This window comes from Pseudophryne corroboree, chromosome 1, assembly GCF_028390025.1.
Source record: "Pseudophryne corroboree isolate aPseCor3 chromosome 1, aPseCor3.hap2, whole genome shotgun sequence".
NCBI lineage: Eukaryota > Metazoa > Chordata > Amphibia > Anura > Myobatrachidae > Pseudophryne > Pseudophryne corroboree.
Genome location: NC_086444.1, coordinates 1,207,384,454 through 1,207,397,915, shown reverse-complemented (window position 1 = coordinate 1,207,397,915; position 13,462 = coordinate 1,207,384,454). Strand labels below are relative to the sequence as shown.

Below are 13,462 nucleotides of genomic sequence, written 5' to 3'. Positions count from 1 at the left end.
GCGTGTCAGGCTTTAGTGTATTGCAATGGGATTTCTTTAGTGAAGCTGCGAAGACAGACGCTCGATGTTTGGCTAAATTAGCCGCACGCGTGGATCCCGTGGGGTGTAATTAGTGTCGTCAGATGATGGCTGCACACCCAAGGAGGTGATTTGCATTATTGCGTATCGCCTTTGTGCGTATATATATAACACACACACACACACACACACACACACACACACACACACACACACACACACACACACACACACACACATATATATATATAGGGGCAGGTCTTTTTGCTGCTCTTGCCAAGTGCCTCCGGTTAAATACTTTATATCGAAATGGTATCGGCATCACTACGCTCAGAAGTCCGACACTAGGGCCCTCATTCCGAGTTGATCGCTCGCTAGCAGTTTTTAGTAGCCGTGCAAACGCTATGCCGCCTCCCACTGGGAGTGTATTTTTGCTTAGCAGAAGTGTGAACGGTTGTATCGCAGAGCGGCTACAAATTTTTTTTGTGTAGTTTCAGAGTAGCTCAAACCTACACAGCGCTTGCGATCACTTCAGACTATTCAATCCAGGATTTGACGTCACAAACCCGCCCAGCCGCGCCTGCGGTTTCCCTGGCATGCCTGCGTTTTTCCGAACACTCCCTGAAAACGGTCAGTTGACACCCAGAAACGCCCACTTCATGTCAATTACTCTGCGGCAACCAGTGCGACTGAAATGCATCGCTAGACCCTGTGCAAAACTGCTTCGTTCGTTGTGCCCGTACGTCACGCGTGCGCATTGCGGCGCATACGCATGCGCAGACCTGCCATTTTTTAGCCTGATCGCTGTGCTGCGAACAAATGCAGCTAGCGATCAACTCGGAATGACCACCTAGGTGAGTATACTATCTCTAATCCCCAAACCCCCTAAACCTAACCCTTATTTTCTGCAACCTGACCCTAACCCTCCCCCCCCCCCCACCCCCGCAGCCTAACCCTAATCCTTCCAGGTGGCGCCTACCCCTAACCAACCATTCCGGCAGCCTAAACCTAGCCCTCCATACCCAGCAGCCTGACACTCCCTGTAGCCTAACCCTCCCTCCTGCAGCCCAACTTGACCTACACACACCCTTATCCTTATTCCCATTTTTGCCTAACATATTAATTCATACATGCCTACTCTTCCAGAAAGGCTCCCGCATGCCGGCCAACCCTCGCCACTCCCCACCGCTTACCGCATCCCCCCCAGCTCACCTCGGCATTCCGTCACACAGAGAATTGCATCATCGTAGGCCAGCCCCCCACTTTACAATGCCGGTAATGTGGGCATTGTTGAGCAGGGGGGGGGGCTACGCCCCCGTACCGCCTCCTCCACGCCCCTCCAATGTGTCCAGGCTGCTCCCACCCGGAGGGAGCAGCCTAAATGGAGACAAGTATGTATTAATTTATGTATTAAGTTAATAGAGCTGTCTTTATTTGGGGGCCTATTTTCTTTTTCTTGCTCTCCGTCCCTGATATATAAGATTCCTTATCATGGCGACATTTATACACCTGAATGTATTATTCCTGAGTCGCCAGTGGTGGGAATGATGTGCGCAGGTGTTGATATTGCAGAGTTATATTGGCACACACCTGTGACCAGCTCAGTTGCTTTACCAGTGGTTGGGGTTTCGTGCAGCTCACCACCCGGTCTGTGTATGCTGAAAACAGGCAGCGGTGCAGGATGCTGGAACTGCTTTATAGCAGGTAATAATCAGGTTTCTCGTAGGAGCTAAGCAGCAGACATCAGTCTTCCATCACAGTAAAGACAAGATGGCACCATGCTCTGTAGTGATGTCAGCGGCCATCTTGGGATAAGGCATGAAGCCTCCCTGGAGCACAGGAAGACTGCACTCTGTGCAGTAGCGCGCTCTCCTCTTTCAACAGAACGGGCACTGGTTCTGAAAGGAGCCCGTCCTGGTGATCAGTAAGAACAGTGATCACATACTATACTATATACTTTACAACTGCACGTAAAGATGTAGAAAAAGATTGGACTTTGCACCCAGGGGGCGGGATGTACTAAAGGAAAAATGCGGTAAAACCCCAGTTTTCGGGGGTTTTACAGCAATTTCAAATGTACTAAGACCACACCGCCGGTTTTTCGACGTCCAGGGTATCGCCATCTCTGGATGGCGATACCCTATAGAAGCCTATGGGCTTCTTATTGCCGACCGCCACAACCCGCCGCAGACGCCGACTCCCCTCCCCCCGGCATACCTTCCTCCAGGCAGCCCTGGTCCCGGAAGGTAATCTCCTCCTCCCCCTAGCAACGCCGCCGGAGGTCCTTCCTGCTGCAGGGGGGAGGAGGAGGCGCCGGGGGTAGCCTGCTGCTGCTTCTCGGCGTGGGAGAAGTGTGGAGACCCCTGGGAGGTGACGGAGACCCCCCGCAGACCACCTCACAGGTATCGCGGGGGGCCTCCCAATGCGATTTTGATCGCATATGTTAGTACATATGCGATCAACATCGCTGCAATGCGCAGCGAGGGGCGGCGATGTATCTTAATACATCTTGCCCACATTCACTTTCTGGCAATGCATGGCGCGGGCAGCTGTGACAGAGTGATAACACGCAGTGCCTTTACATGTGTATACTGTTGGCAGACTCTGGGCTTTTCTGTTGAGTGCACAGAATATTTGTACCTGTTTTATAGCTCATGAGAAATTTCCATACTGTGATTAGGAACTTATGAAAATGCCTCTCCATGGGAGACGGAGGACTTTACCAATATGTTTCTTACTTCCAGCTCCGTTATTTATCCTGGTTTACATATAAATTAATTTTTCTGTGCTTTGAGTATCAGGGGGGATTTTTTTTTTCTTTTTTCTTTTTTCTCGGGCCCCAGCTTAGTAGTATTCAGATTTGACTAAGCGCAAGGTAGTACGTGCCAAGACGCCTGTCCTAGTTAGCATTCCTGCCCCCTGACGCTTGCCGTCTGTGGGATAAATTGCTGCACCACAGGCAGAGCAACCTGCGGCTTTTGCATAGGAGACAGGCTTAAGGAACACTACTACCAGACTGAGAGGGGAGGTATCAAACCTTTGAAAAAGATAAAGTGGAGAAAGCTAGTGATGAGCGGATTCGGTTTTACTCGGTTTTACTCGGTTCTCAAAACTGAATCTTATTGGCTATCCAAAACACGTGACATCAGTGAGCCAATAAGATTCGGTTTTGAGAACCGAGTAAAACCGAATCCGCTCATCACTAGAGAAAGCGTCTAACTGTTTCATAGACTGTGCTGTGCTTGGTTGCTTTTGGAGAACTTCTTCACTTTATGGGCGAGATGTACTAAGACATGGAGACAGATAAAGTGGAGAGAAATAAATGATCAACCAATCAGCTCCTAGTTGGCATTTTTCAAACACAACCTGACAGTTAGGAGCTGATTGGCTGGTAATTTATCTCTCTGCGCTTTATCACTCTCAGAGGTTTTGTATATCTCCCCATACTAATCTCCAAGGCTGAGGGGGTAATTCCAAGTTGGTCGCAGCAGGATTTTTGTTAGCAATTGGGCAAAACCATGTGCACTGCAAAGGAGGCAGATATAACATGTGCAGAGAGAGTTAGGTTTGGGTGGGGTGTGTTCAATCTGCAATCTAATTTGCAGTGTAAAAATAAAGCAGCCAGTATTTACCCTGCACAGAAACACTATAACCCACCCAAATCTAACTCTCTCTGCACATGTTACATCTGCCTCCCCTGCAGTGCACATGGTTTTGCCCAATTACTATCAAAAATCCTGCTGCGATCAACTTGGAATTACCCCCTTAATACTAAAGATATGTGCAGAATCTTGTGTTTTGGTTCTGAGTTAATCGTTGTATATTGGTTTTGCAAAACCACTCTCAAGTGTTTTGGGTCTGTAATTCACTTACGACATGGGGACCCGGGGGTTATATTAGATTGTGCATACCTCCCAACATGACCCATTTCAAGAGGGACAAAATGCTCTCTACCTAGACTTTCCTCTAAATATATGATTAGCAACATATATAAAGATATAAATTGGTGTTGGCCTGTTTAATTGATGAGAATGGTATTTCAACACAGGTAATTGCAATCATAAAATAAGAGGGAAGTCCTCTGGAATGGGTCATGTTGAGAGGTTTGGATTGTGTATATTAAATTTAGACCAAGAGTGTATATTATATTTAAACTAATAGTTTAATAATGCCTGGGCACTGTTTATAGTTCCACCTAATTGAGAGACAACTATTTTATAAGGTTTTCTTGTAGTGGAACAAAGACAACTATTAACAACCTTACACATACACATAGAAAAATAAAATCTCTAATTTATCTTTTCATGTGCAAGAATAGCAGCAGCCTCTGTACTACTTACACACTGGGACAGGACTATAGAGGACTCTTTGTGTGTGTGTGTGTTTGTTTGTTTGTTTGTTTGTCTCTCTCTCTCTAGACCCAAATGCACTCATTAGATATCAGGTTACACAGGACCCTGACACCCAGGCGGGGAGGAAAAGCCAGAATCCCTGGGGCACTTACAGCTCTCTCCCCCTCCTATCTCTTCTCTGGTCGAAAAGCTCCATCGGTAGTTCATGAAACCTGATGCTCCTGTTTCTCTGCCTGCATTGCATACTGTCCTGCTCACATCCAGGCTTCTTGGTTCTGCTGCTGCACCACAAGATGGAGAGCTAGTGATGTCAGTGTGCTCCCACCGGGGCACCCCCTGACAGAGGGGGCCCGAGGGTACAGTATACCATAATTACCGACAATCAGGCTGCCCCCTCCGGGAGGAGGCAGCCAGGTCGGAGCAGCGGAGGTGTGGAGATGAGTCTTGATGACGCTTAGGGGCGGGGTTGGGGGCGTGGCTGCACAATCACGTCATCGTGGCCCCGCCCCCTGTCTAGCAATGCCGTTAATATTGACATTGCAAGGCAGGGGGCGGGGCCAGGATGACGCGAATCGCGTCATCTGGCTCCCGGACCGCGCACTTTGAACTGCGCCGCCGGGGGTTATGTAGGTGATGCGGGTGGGTTGCGGGTGGTGGGCACTCGTCCGGGAGACTTGCCTTTTCTTCCAGGGGGGCCGAGAGCGCCACCCGATTTTCGGGAGCCTCCCGGCCATTCCAGGAGAGTAGGCAAGTATGCAGTATACCCTGCCCCCCCTCCCTCTTAATCTGCCTATGCTGTAAGTCATCAGATGCAGCTCGGCTTTGTATAAAAGCTTCCAAATACTGTATGGCTCTGTTTTGGCTGCTTTGTACATTAGTTTCCACATGGGCCCTCATTCCGAGTTGATCGTTCGCAAGGCGATTTTAGCAGAGTTGCTCACGCTAAGCCGCCGCCTACTGGGAGTGTATCTTAGCATCTTAAAATTGCGAACGATGTATTCGCAATATTGCGATTACAAACTACTTAGCAGTTTCAGAGTAGCTCCACACTTACTCGGCATCTGCGATCAGTTCAGTGCTTGTCGTTCCTGGTTTGACGTCACAAACACACCCAGCGTTCGCCCAGACACTCCTCCGTTTCCCCGGCCACTCCTGCGTTTTTTCCGGAAACGGTAGCGTTTTTTCCCGCACGCCCATAAAACGGCCTGTTTCCGCCCAGTAACACCCATTTCCTGTCAATCACACTACGATCGCCGGAGCGATGAAAAAGCAGGGAGTAAAAATACTATCTCCATTGTAAAATTACTTGGCGCAGTCGCAGTGCGAATATTGCGCATGCGTACTAAGCGGAATTTCACTGCGATGCGATGAAAAATACCGAGCGAACGACTCGGAATGAGGGCCATAGTTTCCACAGTTCTGTATATGTCATGATATGCAGCTCAGATTTGCAAGTAACCAGATCTGACTCAGCTTTTGTATACTAGTTACTAGATAGGATTCAACTATGTATATAAGCCAAAGATGCAGATCTGCTTTGCACAGTAGTCACCACTCAGGAGTCAGTTATATACAGTATACGTACAACTAGTAGATGGACTTCAGCGATTGGCATATAGTCACAAGATGGAGACCAGCAGTACAAGATGCCAGTGAAGCATTCATATAAGCCGCTCATAACTTTATTGTGATTACATAAACCTTTTATTTAAGCTAGCTTATCACTAAATAAAACCACACCACACACTGAAATAAAGACACGGACACAGTAGCTGGAGTTAAAGGTCAGACGATGTTTATTAATCGCTGACCAACTCTTTAAACTAATAATTGAGGCCGAATTAGAATTGAATTGAATATATATTTAACTTTAGTTTGGAGGATGGCAAACAGAAAACCGCTGCCAAACACCAGCACCCGTCACCTAGATGAAAACCACCAAACCAAGGAGGGGAGTACACATACCCCGCCTCCTTCCCGCATAACCCGCATTGTGCTGGCCTTACCCCTCTTTCTCTGGCAAACGTTCGGTTCCCGCAGGGGAACGTCTAAATGTCCAACCGCAAGAAAAGGACACACCTGCCGTCCTTCTAAAGAGGGAGCCCCACAATGACCACTTATGCCTGTGTTACAGCTGGTTGGCAGCGATTTCCCGCCAATCTGGCTTTCAATAGCCCACAGCAAGAACAAAAACGTAGACGCATTCTGGGAGGGCGGGCGGGCATAAACTGAAAGGCAAGAGGAAGTCTAGCAAAATGGCCACCCCCTATATACTAACCTAAGACCCTCCTCTTCATCTTGATGCACAAACCTCTAATCCAATAGGAAAAAACCAACCGGGAAAACTGATCTGCCTAGCAACTGCTTAGTCATTTAACAACCAATCACAAAAAGTTGATCGCTTATATGGCCTCAGGCTTATGCAGCCTTCAGCTTATCTAAGCCGCTCATAACTTTATTGTGATTACATAAACCTTTTATTTAAGCTAGCTTATCACTAAATAAAACCACACCACACACTGAAATAAAGACACGGACACAGTAGCTGGAGTTAAAGGTCAGACGATGTTTATTAATCGCTGACCAACTCTTTAAACTAATAATTGAGGCCGAATTAGAATTGAATTGAATATATATTTAACTTTAGTTTGGAGGATGGCAAACAGAAAACCGCTGCCAAACACCAGCACCCGTCACCTAGATGAAAACCACCAAACCAAGGAGGGGAGTACACATACCCCGCCTCCTTCCCGCATAACCCGCATTGTGCTGGCCTTACCCCTCTTTCTCTGGCAAACGTTCGGTTCCCGCAGGGGAACGTCTAAATGTCCAACCGCAAGAAAAGGACACACCTGCCGTCCTTCTAAAGAGGGAGCCCCACAATGACCACTTATGCCTGTGTGACAGCTGGTTGGCAGCGATTTCCCGCCACCAAGGTTTACCAAACCGCCACCGCCATCCGCAAACAGAACATCAACCAGAAACTAACTAGCTCTAACGAAAAGGACCGAAAATATCCTCCAGAAAAAACTGCACTCCTTCCGGCGAAAGGTGAACCCCATCGTCTCTATAGAACTGCCTGTTCCGCAGCACCAGCAGAGGATGCTTAATTGCCACTCCGCCTGTGGCCTTGACAAAAAGAGACACCGTCGAGTTCACCTTTTTGCGTGCTTTCTCCAGCGCCGAGAAACGCACCGCACCACGCCAATGGAAACGGGGCACCATTTCCGACCAGACAATGCATACCCCAGGCCAGTGACAACGTATCGCCACCACATCCGCCTTTATAGACAAAATCAAGTCTATGCCTTTAACTCGGCCCAGATCATTACCACCCAAATGAATGATAATACAACTGGGGCGACCCCAGCGGCGCTCCCTAGAAAAAAGGACGCGCAACAGATCACCCCACAACATGCCCCTGACACCTAACCATCTAAATTGCCTGGACCCAAAAATCTCAGTCGCCCTAGACGCCATAGGATGTTTCTCCGCCCAAAAAACATATGAATGACCAACCATCCATATGTGGTCTCCAAAATTGATGACAGCTGTAAAAGAAATTATCCTAATGTCAGATTATGCACATAATCTGTAACTTAAACACAACGTAACCAATTAAACCCAAGTGAAGGAGAAAACTCAAAAAACCTCCCGTGGACCTTGATAGAACAGCCAATTGAAATTAGGCCCCCTCGGAGGAAAAATTTAAAAAATTCGCTTCACACCCTCGATTCCTGAACGGTAAGCGTTCAAAAACCGACGAGTAAACATGTTTTTGGGTTAGCGCAACAGGCGCACTTATAACTTATCTATACGGACATAAGACTTATAGGAGGCCGACTTCCAGCGACCCAACTCCCGAATAGCCGCCGGTGATGAACCAGCGGCCGCCGCATGGGTAGCCGCCCCAATCCGAAAGGAATGAGTACCGAAGTCCGCCTCCTGTAAGCCCAACGCCGTCAAACATTTCTTGAACACTGATGAGAACTGAAACTTTGTCAGAGGGTCCGACTGCGCGTGCACCAACAACTGGTTGCCCCCCGGAGGTCTTAACCGCACATACTCCTGCGTCAACCGCAGCGGGCAAACGCCCGTACTTCCCTGAGCCTCCAAGGACAACCAGCGACCCCGACCTGTTTGATCTGTCTTGGACCGCACAATCCTACAGAGCAACAGGCCCTCCTGCAGGCGCACATTCTCGTAGAGCAGACCCGATTCCCGGGACGCCTTGCTGCTCGCCACTAACTCGCTCACCCGAAAAGCCCCAAAAAAGGCCAGGGCATACGCGCTACTAAACAATGCCACCTCAAACTCCGAGGACGCAATCTGAGGTAGCACATGCAGCAATTCTGCTAGCAGCTGCAACGTTATAGGCCTACGCGAATCCGCAGGCGCCGGGTGCAACCTAGCCCAGCCTTTCAGCGCTCTGGAAAGGACAAACGACCCCGTGGGGTCCGCCGTCCCGTGGAGTCGCGAGTGAAAGGCGATGCCCGCAAGGGCAGTAGCCATGGCCGCTTTTGACCTGCCGTTCTGGTAATGCTCCCAAACAAAGGTCAACAGGGCGTCGGCCGAGGACTCACCTGCTACCCCGTACCTACTCTGAAAGGCTGACCAATCCCGCCATGCAGCATCATACGCTCGTAGCGTGGAGGGAGCCAGTGCACACCTGGCTAATGCCGTTAAACCGCTTCGACCATCTGCCAGACTGAAGGTGGGCACTGTAACCCCTCTGCCGCCGCTCCCGGAACCAACTTCCTGAATTTGTCAAACTGGAACCGGGACAATGCATCCGCAATTCCATTGTCAACTCCAGGAACGTGGCGAGCCCTAAAATTAATATTGCGCTGCAAACAAACCAACACTAAATGCCTTAGCAATCGCAGCGCCTGCGGAGAGGAGGAACGCTGATTATTAATCGCATGCACTACCCCCAAGTTGTCGCAAAGAAACAAAATGTCCCTATTTGCGAAACGTCCGGGCCATAACTCAAGCGCCACTAAGATCGGGAACAATTCCAGCAAAAGCAGGTTCTTGGTAAACCCACGCGTTACCCAAGATGCCGGCCAGGCCGCAGCGCACCATGCGCCAGCGAAGAACGCGCCAAACCCTAGACTGCCGGAAGCATCCGTGAACAATTGCAGCTGCTTACTGGAACAACAAGGAGCGGGCCACAAAACTTCCCTGTTGAAAGACACCAGGAACGAGACCCAAATCCGCAAATCATCCTTGATCTCGCGGGAAAGGTACACGGAGTGATTCTGCCGAACCGTCCCCGCGGTGGCCCGCTCAAGTTTGCGACAGAAAATCCTACCCATGGGGATAATCCGACATGCAAAATTGAGAGAACCAAGCAAGGACTGCACATGCTTAAGCCGAACCCTGCGTTTTCCTAAACAGTCTGTAATCAAACCCAATAGTTTCCGCACCTTATCCTCGGGCAAGCGACAGCACCCCCCTACCGTGTCAATTTCGATACCTAAATAGCTAAGACAAGTGCAAGGACCCTCGCACTTATCCTGCGCAACCGGTACCCCTAAAGCGCAGAATAACGACCTGGCCACCGAGAGAATGTCCCCACAGACCGAACTGTCCCCGGGCCCTACAAAAAGAAAGTCATCCAGGTAGTGAGCCACCCCCAGTTGCCCGGAGGCGGTCTGGACGCACCAGTGTAAAAATGTGCTAAAGCACTCAAAGTAGGCGCAGGAGACAGAGCAACCCATGGGGAGACACCGATCGACGTAGAATTCGCCCCCTATTTTGAAACCCAGAAACCGCAGGGAATCTGGGTGTAGCGGGAGTAGCCGAAAGGCCGACTCCACGTCCAATTTTGCCAACAGACTCCCCGGACCACAATCCCGCACTAAGCGCAGCGCGTTGTCGAACGACTGATATTGAACTCTGCACTGGGCTTCCGGGATAGCGTCGTTGACCGACAACCCCGGCGGGTGCGACAAGTGCTGTATCAAACGAAACTTGCCTATGGCCTTCTTGGGCACTACCCCTACTGGGGAAATGCACAAGGAGGGCAACGGGGAAAGGGCGTAGGGCCCAGCCATGCGCCCCAGCCCAATTTCCCCGTCAACCTTCCGCCGGACTTCCTGCGGGAATTCCCAAGGCGATCTCAAATTCTGGCGTGCAACCACATACACCGAATCCGGAATTGGCAAACGAAAACCGTGCTGAAAACCCTCCAAGAGAAACGATGCCGCCGCCTCATCGGGGTACAAGCTAAGCCAGCGCTGCAACTCGGGAACTATAATCGGGGAGAAGGCCTTACTTGCCAACTCCACCGGCCTCGGTGGAAGCGGCAGGCTTACTGCCTGTCGCCGCGGTGCATTCCTTGGCCGGGTGACTTGCTCCGCACAACCTACATGAGTGGCAAAAACGACAACTCGTTCCTTTGACGCATTTGCCGTCGTTGTAGGCAAAGCACTTGCCTTTCCCCGCCAATCGGGAAGCCGCCGCCCCGGGCTTCTTGGCCGTGACGTCCGGGGTGGGTTTGACCTGCTGCGTGACCTCCAACCACACCTCAACATCCTTGAAACCCGCGAGCAGGATGGGGTTGCCATCCTGATTGCGACGAAACTTCTCGTCGTAATCCCGCCACGCGGAACCCTTGGATTTCAAGTACATATCGTGTACTAAAAACAAATATTTCACCAAGTTGGCATACTCCGAGGGACGCGATTCCGTGTAGCAAGCCATGAATACCAAAAAACCACGCAGCCACTGGTGAAAATTGCGAAACGCATTTTCCCCCATACCACCCGGCTTCTTGGCTGCGTCAAAACCTTGCCGCATTTCCTCCGTAAGGGTGAATATGTCTACATACTTCCCCTTACGGATTTTTTCCCGCATGCGCTTGCGAACCCCCCTTGTAACTGCCGTGTTTGCGCAATGTACCATCTCGCCGTAACGGGGTGGGTCAGAGGGGACCACCTGCGCAGGAGCGGCCACCTTATGCGCCTCCTTAGCCATTCGCCGCGCGATGAGCCTAGCTAATTTACGCGGGCGCCGCGGAGAGCCGGATGATACGCTGCTAAAAGACGAGGAACTACAAGTTGAAACGTGTAAAGGAATGTTTAGCTCACCGGAGTTCGAAGGACCCGGAACCGCGTCGTCCGCTGCACCCGCCTCCGCTGATGGCCGTACCTCCACGTTCGCCGTCGCGCTCGTCCGCGACCTTCGCCTCGTGTCGGGCGTAGCCCCTGAATTAGACGGGACCTGTGAGGGAGAAAAAGAGGGGACAACAGGCACAGGGGGAACCAGAACATCATTAACAATTGGCCGCAATTGCGGAGGGCCCGCCCCTCCGCTCCGCGGCGGATGGCCGCCCGGCCGCTGCAGGGAGGGGGCCCCCGCCGAGGTGTACCCGATCGACTGCGTAAAGGCCGACCCGCTCACTGCACCAAAACTCGCGGGGTAAGACGGCCGCCACGCCGTATGCGGCGGGCCGACGCCTGCCCCCGCCCATCCGTATGACGCCGGAAGGAACTGAGGGGGCGCCGTGAGAGGGGGCCAACTCTGTGCCACCTGATACCCACCGCCCGGTGCCTGTCCTGACTGCAGGCCCGCAAAGGCCGGCGAGGGCACCGCGACTCGGGGGCCACCGACCGACCACGTGGACTGCACGCCGGCGACCGCGCTGTACCCGTGCGGGGAAAATTGTGTGCCGGACACCGTCATGAAGCCCATGGAAGGCATGCTGGCGGCTAAGGGGAATGCTGGAGCCGGAGGCCACGCAAAACCCCCGGGGAGGGACTGGCTCCCCGCGAAGCCTTGCTGCGCTGGTACCGAAAGCGCCCCGCCGGGCGTCATATAAGCCGCCGAGACGGATGTCTGTGTGGACCCAAACTGAAAAGGACCGGGAAGGGCGTGGAGAGGGGTTTGAAAACCGACAAGCGGGGGCGCCGTTAACGGCGGCGGGGCGTCTGACGCCCAGGAGGAGCCCGAGCAGGCCCCCGAGGCCGGGGGGAAACCCTGCCATGTGACTGCCGCCGGTGCGGGTGCGGCGGCAGCCGCTGCCCCGTCCCCCGCCCCAGCCACACTAAGCCCAAACGTTCCAATATTATTTAAATTGCCCTGATGTGTGCTAATCCCCTCGTTGGAGGGGGGTAGTATGGGGCCCTGTATTGTCCCGGGGACAGCGGGAGCCGCTACCCGCCGCCCTGGGCTCATATCCCCTAGCTGAATATTGACCCCCCCCTCGCCCCCCGCAGCTCTGCCGCGGCCGTCCGGCACAGCTTGTGCCCCCAGGACGCCGCCGAGAGCCGACCGCGGGGACGGAGGAGGAGGGCCGGAGGCACTTCTTGATGGAGGGAGAGTGGTTGGTTCGCCCGCGGGAGGCGCCGGGGAGCGCGGCCCAGCCGGACCGCGCGCACCCGCGCCACGTGCAGAGCGGCCGCTGGCCGCCGGAGGAGGATTACCAAAGGCGCCCGAGGCAGGAGGGAGAGGAGAGGCCCGTCCCGCTGCGAGCGCCGGGGCGCGCGGCCCGGCCGAGCCGCGCGCATCGGCACCACGTGACGAGCGGCCGCTGGCCGCCCGTCTCCGTGCGGCAGGGGAGCGGGCTGTAACTGCCCGCCCCCGCCGCCTGTCTGCAGCAGGGGAAAGGCCTCTCTGAGGCGCAATGCTCGGGGAGCGGGAGCGGAAGGCGCTCCCCGCATCCACGAGGCGCCGGGGGGGGGGAGCTGAACGTCTGGGACGGGTCATGACAGCGGGAGGAAGACGTCGGTAAAAGGGGGGCAACACAGCTGCACCGCACAGAGAAGGGGCAATAGTATGCTATATAATGCCCAGTGAAGCAAATGCAATGTCCAAATTATGCAAGTAGTACAAGTAAAAGTATACTTATCCTTCCTGGGCATAAACTGAAAGGCAAGAGGAAGTCTAGCAAAATGGCCACCCCCTATATACTAACCTAAGACCCTCCTCTTCATCTTGATGCACAAACCTCTAATCCAATAGGAAAAAACCAACCGGGAAAACTGATCTGCCTAGCAACTGCTTAGTCATTTAACAACCAATCACAAAAAGTTGATCGCTTATATGGCCTCAGGCTTATGCAGCCTTCAGCTTATCTAAACACAGTG

General features: G+C 52.4%; 1 protein-coding gene across 1 annotated transcript in view; it reads right to left on the bottom strand.

Annotated features, from left to right (window-relative positions):
- GFRA4 (GDNF family receptor alpha 4) overlaps positions 1–13,462 on the bottom strand; it is a 729,620-nt gene that overhangs the window by 362,242 nt on the left and 353,916 nt on the right. The gene's annotated exons all lie outside the window — the stretch shown is intronic.